Raw genomic sequence first — 8,010 nt, 5'->3', positions numbered from 1 at the left:
CGCTAGCGGCGACTGCGTTCCGACGCCCCTCCCCGAGCTGAGCCCCTTCCGCGCGTGCGCACCGCGGGGACCCAGGCCCAGCGGTGCGGGGCCGGGAGCGGCTCCCGCGCGAGCGTCGCGTCTCAGGCTGGCTGGATGCGTCGAGCGCCGAGCTATCGACCCAGAGTTGCTCGGCAACCAGGGCTGCTGCGCACGTAGCGAGTGGGTTCCGAGTCCCCTAAATCCTCAGACTCGGTTTCAGTCTTCGTAGCATTCTCCTGTTAAGGAAGCGTGGGTCCACGCAAGCCCGAAAGATTCGAAGTAAAGGGACTTAGCCCAAGGATGCTGGCGCTGTTACCCAGGAGGAATTGGGACTCTATCCAGAATGGTTTTCACCTTATACTACACCTGAAGATTGTCCAGTTTCCCTGCTTCAAGTCATAAATAGGGGTGTGCGGGATTCTGTACAAATTTTCTTCCCCTTGTCTTTATGCCCTTCTCTCCTGCATGCCAAGCATTGTGGTAAGCTCCAGGAATATTGAGGCGGGACTTTTCTCTAAAACCAAGTTCATAGCACTGGATATCGGAACTACAACAAACTGCCACACCAGCAGAAGAGCAGAAATCCAGGAATCCTTCCTTTCATTCACAACACATTCACTCAATTACATCTCAAACATAGGAATACAAAATAAGACATAGGTCTTAACCTTGAGCAGCTCGTAGTCTAGTGGAGACTGATGAGTTTTGAAAATACAATCCCGGGTAAAGGGCAAAGATACACACAATGTTTTGAATGAGAGGTGGCAGTGTTCTCAACTCATATAATGTTTCCTTACCTTCTCATAAAAAGAAAACAGATTCCAAATGAGGAAACTAATCACTCAACATTGACAGATCTTATTGGTTATGCTCTCTTGATGACAACAAATAGAATTCTTAATCAGGAAAGTTATCATATCACAAGCATATGAGACACAGTATTCCACTGTGAATGCTACTCCAAACCTGAGACCTAGAGAATGATGATGTGTTTTTTTAAGTTGATTTATTTATTTTTGAGGGAGGGAGGGGCAGAGAGAGAGAGAGAGAGAAAGTCCCAAGCAGGCTCCTCACTGACAGTGTGGAGCCCAATATGGGGCTCAAACTCATGAACCATGAGAACATGACCTGAGCCAAAATCAAGACTAAGACCCTTAACCGACTGAGCCACCCAGGCACACCTTGAACAACTTTATTAATTTCAGAGATGTAAAACTCATGTAAAAAGTCATGATTACGGGGGTGCCTGGGTGTCTCAGTTGGTCAAGCATCCAGCTTCATCTCAGGTCATGATCTCACGGCTCATGGGTTCAAGCCCTGCATCGGGCTCTGTGCTGACAGCTCAGAACCTGGAGCCTGCTTCAGTGTCTCCCTCCCTCTCTGCCCTTCCCTCACTTGCGTTCTCTCTGTCTCTCCCTCATAAATAAATAAATAAATAAATAAATAAATAAATAAATAAATAAAGGCATGGTCACCAAAAACCAAAGCACCTTAACCCTAGTCCCTAGACCAGATTAGGTCCACTGTGTGCTCTCTCATCATTCTTATCTTGATTGTAACTAATTGTTTGATTTTCTGTCTTGCCAAGTAGATTTTCAGTTTTGGGAACAAGATCCACATCTATCTGATTTCATGCTATATGAAATAACACAGTACCTAACATATACTAGGTGCTCAGTCAATATTTGATTAATAAATAAAAATCAAACTAGCATAATCCTAAACGACACTTATTAATTCACATATCGCCTTACTTGGGGCGATGCCCAAAGCAATGAATGCCCAAAGGTTGCCTAAGGAACTGATTTAGGGTGACTTGTCACTTTAAGAAGACAGCAAGGGTTCAGTAAAGCAATAAAAGCAATGAGAGAATTACTGAACGATCAGATCAATAGAAATGAAGAATGTAGCTGTTCTTTTAGGACTCAAATGTTCAAGAGACTGTGGAACAAAAATACAGGTTTGCAACCAAAGAGTGAACCCTAGAGACAGGTGTATATAAGACAAACAAGATGGGGCGCCTGGGTGGCTTGGTCGCTTAAGCATCTGATCAACTCAGGTTGTGATCTCGTGTTTTGTGTTTTGTGGGTTCTGGTCCCACATCAATCTCTGTGCCTGGAGCCTGCTTTGGATTCTGTGTCTCCCTCTCTTTCTACCCCTCCCATGCACTCTCTCTCTCTCTCACTCTCACTCTCGCTCTCACTCTCTCTCTCTCTCAATAAACAAATAAACAAATAAATAAATAAGTAAACATTTAAAAATGTTTTTTAAAGAGACAAGATAATGACCATTCACATTTTTGCCAGATGGAAAAGGCAGAGGCAGAAAGCAAGTTAACTTTAAACATTATCTTCTAGCACTAAAAATATGGACAAGAATGGGTAAATTGGGGTCTGGATGAGCTGCTCAGGATATCTCTTTTTTCACTTAACTCTAATTAAAGTATAAAACCCTGCTTCTGACTTCCCATGTTAGAAAGGGTCTGGAAATATGACTTTTTATGTGGGTAAACCTGTTCTTTGACATTTTTTTGAGATTCCCCCTTTAAGCCTGAAACAATTATAATTTATTGTATCAGATTCTAACGGGCTTATTTCCTTATTTAATATTTGCAGAAAGGAATGGGAAAGCTAGAATTGATTCAACAAATATTTGTTGAGTACCTACTATATACGAGGTATTGCTCTAGGCCCTAGGGATATAGCAGTGAGTTAAACAGGGAAAAATGCTCTTTCTAAGGAGCTTGCATGATAATGGAAAACTACAGATAACAAACAAGTAACTAATTAAAATATATAACATTCCAGATGGCAATAAATACCATGAAAAAAAGCATGGCAGGGAAGAAAGTGCTTGCAGATAGGGGCTGCAATTTAAAATGACATAGATGGAGAAATCATCACTGAAAAGGGGAAATTTGAACCAAATGAGCTGAGAGAGTGATCCATACGTACATCTAGAAGAAGAGAGTTTCAGTCAGAGGTAAGGGAAAGTGCAAAGGCCCTGAGGCAGGAGAATGTCTGGCAGGTTTGAAAAATTGCAAGAAGGCCAATGACACTAGAATTGTACTCTCCACCATGGCAGCCATTACCCACAGGTGGTTATTAAGCCCTTAAAATGTATCTAGTTCAAATTGTGTAATTATTTTAGGGCAAGAGAGTAAAATCGAGTGACTGCGGTAATGGCACCCGTTTTGCACTTCTCCTGGAAACCATGCCCTTTGCAAGGTGACTTTACACCTCACCTCCGTATCAAGTAGAATCCTATGTTTATGCCCCTTGGTTCTGAGTAAGCCCTACTAGACCTTTACTAGAACTCAGCCTAAATCATTCCCCTTCAGGCTTGAGAACTAAATAAATGCCCCTTGCCTTAAGCTACTGAGCCTTGGGATAGTAAACTTGGTGCCACTCTGAAGGAGGCTGACTTCCTTTTCTTGGATGCCACTGATTTTCTGCCAAAATCTTTGGAGACTGTTACATGGGTATGAAAGATTCAGCTGTGGTATTTGGAACATTATTTCTCTTGGACTAATGTCCAAGTACAGGCATATCTCATTTTATTGCATTTTGCTGATACCATGCTTTTTACAAATTGAAGGTTTGTGGCAACCCTGTATCAGTCGGTCAATTGGTGCCATTTTTTGGACTGTATTTGCTCACTTTGTGTCTCTGTGTCACATTTTGGTAATATTTCCAATATCTCAAAAGTTTTCATTACCATATTTGTTATGGTGATCTGTGATCAGTGACCTTTGATGTTACCATTGTAATTGTTTTGGATGCCAAAACCTCACCCCCATAGAATGGTAAACTTAATAGATAAATGTTACATGTGTTCTGACTGCTCCACCAACCAGCTGTTCCCCCTTCTCTCTCTCTCTCCTCAGGCCTACCTCTTCCCTGAGACATGACAATATTGAAGTTTGGCCAATAAATCATCCTACAAAGGCCTCTCAGTGTTCGAGTGAAAGGAATAATCGCACGTCTCTGACTTTAGGTCAAAAGCTAGGATTGATTAAGCTTAGTGGAGAAGCCATGTTGAAAGTCCCAAAAGCTAGGCCTCTTGAGCCAGTTAACCAAGTTGTGAATGCAAAGGAAAAGATTTTGAAAGAAATTAAAAAAGCTATTCCAGTGAACATACAAATGATAAGAAAGTGGATGTGGAGAAAGTTTTCACTGATCTGGAGAAAGTTCCAGTGGTCCAGATTGAAGATCAAACCAGCCAAACGTTCCTTTAAGCCAAAGCCTACCCCAGAGCAGGGCCCCAACTCTCCAACTCTGTGAAGGCTGAGAGAGGTGAGGAAGTGGCAGAAGAAAAGCGTGGAGCTAGCAGAGGCTGGCTCACAAGGTTTGAGGAAACAAGCTGTCTCTATAATATACAAGTACAAGGTGAGGAGGCAGGCGCTGACATAGAAGCTGCAGCAAGGTGTCCAGGAGATCTAGCTACGACCGTTAATGAAGGTGACTACACTAAACAACAGATCTCAATGTAGAAGAAGATGCCAAATAAGACTTTCATAGCCAGAGAGAAGTCAAAGCCTGCCTTCAAAGTTTCGAAGGGCAGGCTGACTCTCTTTTCAGGAGCTAATGCAGCTGGTGACTTGAAGCTGAAGCTGAAGCTATGTTCCATTCCACAGATCCCAGGGCCCTTAAGAATGTGCTAGATCTACTCTGCCTGTGCTCAGCAAGTGAGGCAACGAAGCCTGATGACAGCACATCTGTTTACAACATGGTTTACTGACTATATTAAGCCTACTATTGAGAACTGCTGCTCAGAAGAAAATATTCCTTTCAAAATATTCCTGCTCAGTGACAATGCACCTGGTCACCCAAGACCAGGTGGAGAAGGCAACCAGGTTAATTTTCTTTTCATGCCTGCCTAACGCAACATCCATTCTGCAGCCCATGGACCAAGTTATAATTTCAACTTTCAATTCTTATTATTTAGGAAATACATTCTGTAAAGTGACAGCTACCATCTGATGGATCAGGGAAAAGTCCATTGAGAACCTTCTGGAAAGAATTCACCTTTCTCGATGCCATTAAGAAAACATTCATGATTGGGGTACCTGGGTGGCTCAGTCGGTTAAGCATCTGGCTTCGGCTCAGGTCATGAACTCATGGATCGTCCATTTGAGCCCCGCATCGGGCTCTGTGCTGACAGCTAGCTCAGAGCCTGGAGCCTATTTCGGATTCTGTGTCTCTCTCTTACTCTGACCCTCCTCTGCTAGTGCTGTGTCTCTCTGTCTCTCTAAAATAAAAAATATTAAAAGAATGTTTTTAAAGAAAACATTCATGATTAACTGGAAGAGGTCAAAACATCAATGTGATCAGGAGTTTGGAAGAAGTTGATTCCAACTCTCATGGAGGACTGTGAGGTTCAAGACTTCAGGGAGGGGAGTAACCCCAGGTGTGGATTAGCAGGAGACCAAGGGTTGGAAGTGGAGCCTGATCATGTGACTTCATTGCTGCCATCTGATGATAAAACTTAAATGGATGAGTTGTTCCTTACGGCTGAACAAAGAAAGTGGTTTGCTGGGATGGAATCTACTCCGGATGAAGATGTTGTGAAGATTGTTGAAATGATAACAAAGGATTTAGAATATTCTATCAACTGAGTTGACAGAGCAGCAGTAGGGTTCAGAGAGGACTGATTCCAATCTTCTTAAGAAGTTCTACAATCCTATCAAACAGCATCAATGCTATAGAAGAGTCCGTCAACATGGCAAATTTCATGGTTGTCTTATAGAAATTGCCACAGGCACCCCAGCCTTCAGCGATCACTGCCCTTAGCAGAGATTTTTTTTAAATGTCTTTATTTTATTTTTAGAGACAGAGCAGAGAGCGAGCAGTGGAGGGGCAGAGAGAGAGGGAAACACAGAATCTGAGCAGGCTCCAGGCTCTGAGCTGTCAGCACAGAGCCCGATGCGGGGCTTGAACCTACGGACTATGAGATCATGACCTGAGCCAAAGTTGGATGCTTAGCTGACTGAGCCACCCAGGTGCCCCTGACCAGAGATTTTTAAGGGGCAAAAATTAGACTGTGATTCTAGGGTGATAAACAAAATTCTTGTCATTGAAGGAATTTGGAAACTAGGGAGGAATAGATAAGAGCATGACTAATGGCGTCCAAAAATCCCAACAGTAATGATAAAATAAATATTTGAAGTACCTGAAAATTAACTCTAAAGAAGATCCATGGGGTTTTTGTTTGTTTTTTGGTTTCGGGGGGTTGGTTTGTTTTGTTTTAGAGAGAGAGTGCATGAGCGGGGGACATGGACAGGGGGGGGGGAGAGAGAGAGAGAGAGAGAGAGAGAGAGAGAGAGAGAGAGAATCTTAAGCAGGGGCCTCAACCTCATGACCCTCGGATCATGACCTGAGTGGAAATAAAGAGTTGGATGCCCAAATGACTGAGCCACCCAGGCACCCCACCATGTGGTTTTTTAAGATGGGTTTTACCAAACCTTCAAGGAATAATTTCCACCATTTATCAGTGGTTCCAAAGCCTAGAAATAGATGGACAGCTACTCAGCTTATTATGAGTTTGAAATAATCCTAATACCAGAAAAGGAGAGCACAAGAAAATAAAACCATGTATGAGCCAATATGACTTGGGACTGTAGAAAAAAAACTTCTAATGAAAGGTTAACAAATTGAACCCAGCAGTATACTAAAATAATTAGGACCCCATAAGGTTTAGTCCTAGGAGTGCACAGTGGCTCAACCATAGCAAATCTATTGTCATAATTCATGGCAACAATAAATTAAAAAAGAAAACATGATTATCTTCATAGATGCATCTGATGAAATTTAATAGACATTAAATACTGATAATACTCTTAGCAAACTAAGAGTAGAAGAAAATGTTCTTAATTTGATAATAATATCTCCTATATGGTGGAACATTAGAAGCTTTCCCATAGGACTCTTGACTTCCGTTCAGCTTGTGATCTCATAGCTCGTGGGTTCCATCCAGCCCTGCATCAGGCTCCACACGCTGTGCCTTGGAGCCTGCTTGAGATTGTCTCTCCCTCCCTCTCTCTCTGCCCTGCCCTTGCCCCACTCACGCATGCTCTCTTTTTCTCAAAATAGATAAATAAACTTAAAAAAAAAGATTAACATGCAATAAATCAATAGATTTGAAAACTAGAAAAGAAAATGCTATTCACAATAGCAACCAGACCTATGAAATGTCTTGAGATAAATGTAATAAGAAACACATAAGATCTACACTAAGGGGTGCCTGGATGACTCAGTCGATTAAGTCACCAACTCTTCAGCTCAGGTCATGGTCTCCAGGTTCACGGGATCAAGCCCTTCCTTGGACTCTGCGCTGACAGAGCCTGCTTGGGATTCTCTGTCTCTCTTTGTCTCTGCTCCTCCCCTCCTCTGTCTCTGTCTCTCTTACCCACAAAATAAGTAAATAAATATTTTAAAAATATATAGAAGAAAAGATCTATACTAAAAACTCGGTGGAACTCTATTAAAGGGCAAAAAAAGAAGACCTGAACGAATGACTTGTACTATGTTCATATAGGGGGAGATTCAATGTTTCAGAAAGCAAATGCTCTTCAAGTTCATCCATTTATTTAACAAAATCCCAATTAGAATCTCAAATTTTGCTTCTTTGTCTCTTTACAGATATCAAAATTCATGTTACCTTCTCTGTTTTTCTTCCCAGATTTAGACATCCTTGTTCAAATTTTCTTTCCAGATTTAGATATCCTTACTCAACAATTTTTCCTCCAAATGAATTGCCCAGTTAGCCATCCATTCTCCAAGCCTTGTGTTTGCTGCCTTTCTCTAATTCACACTGAGATGCCAGACATAGATAAGGAAAGGCTTTCCGAAACTTGTGTCAGGAGAAGGTAGCCTTAAAGAAGAGAAAAAAGACAAAAGCCATAAGGAAAGCATGAATATATTTGACTACAGCAAATTTTACCACTGCTGTGTGACAAAAGACTGCATAGACAAGGTTAACATGCAAGTA

The sequence above is a fragment of the Suricata suricatta genome, chromosome 10 (assembly GCF_006229205.1).
Source record: "Suricata suricatta isolate VVHF042 chromosome 10, meerkat_22Aug2017_6uvM2_HiC, whole genome shotgun sequence".
NCBI lineage: Eukaryota > Metazoa > Chordata > Mammalia > Carnivora > Herpestidae > Suricata > Suricata suricatta.
Note: the sequence above shows the minus strand (reverse complement) of the source record.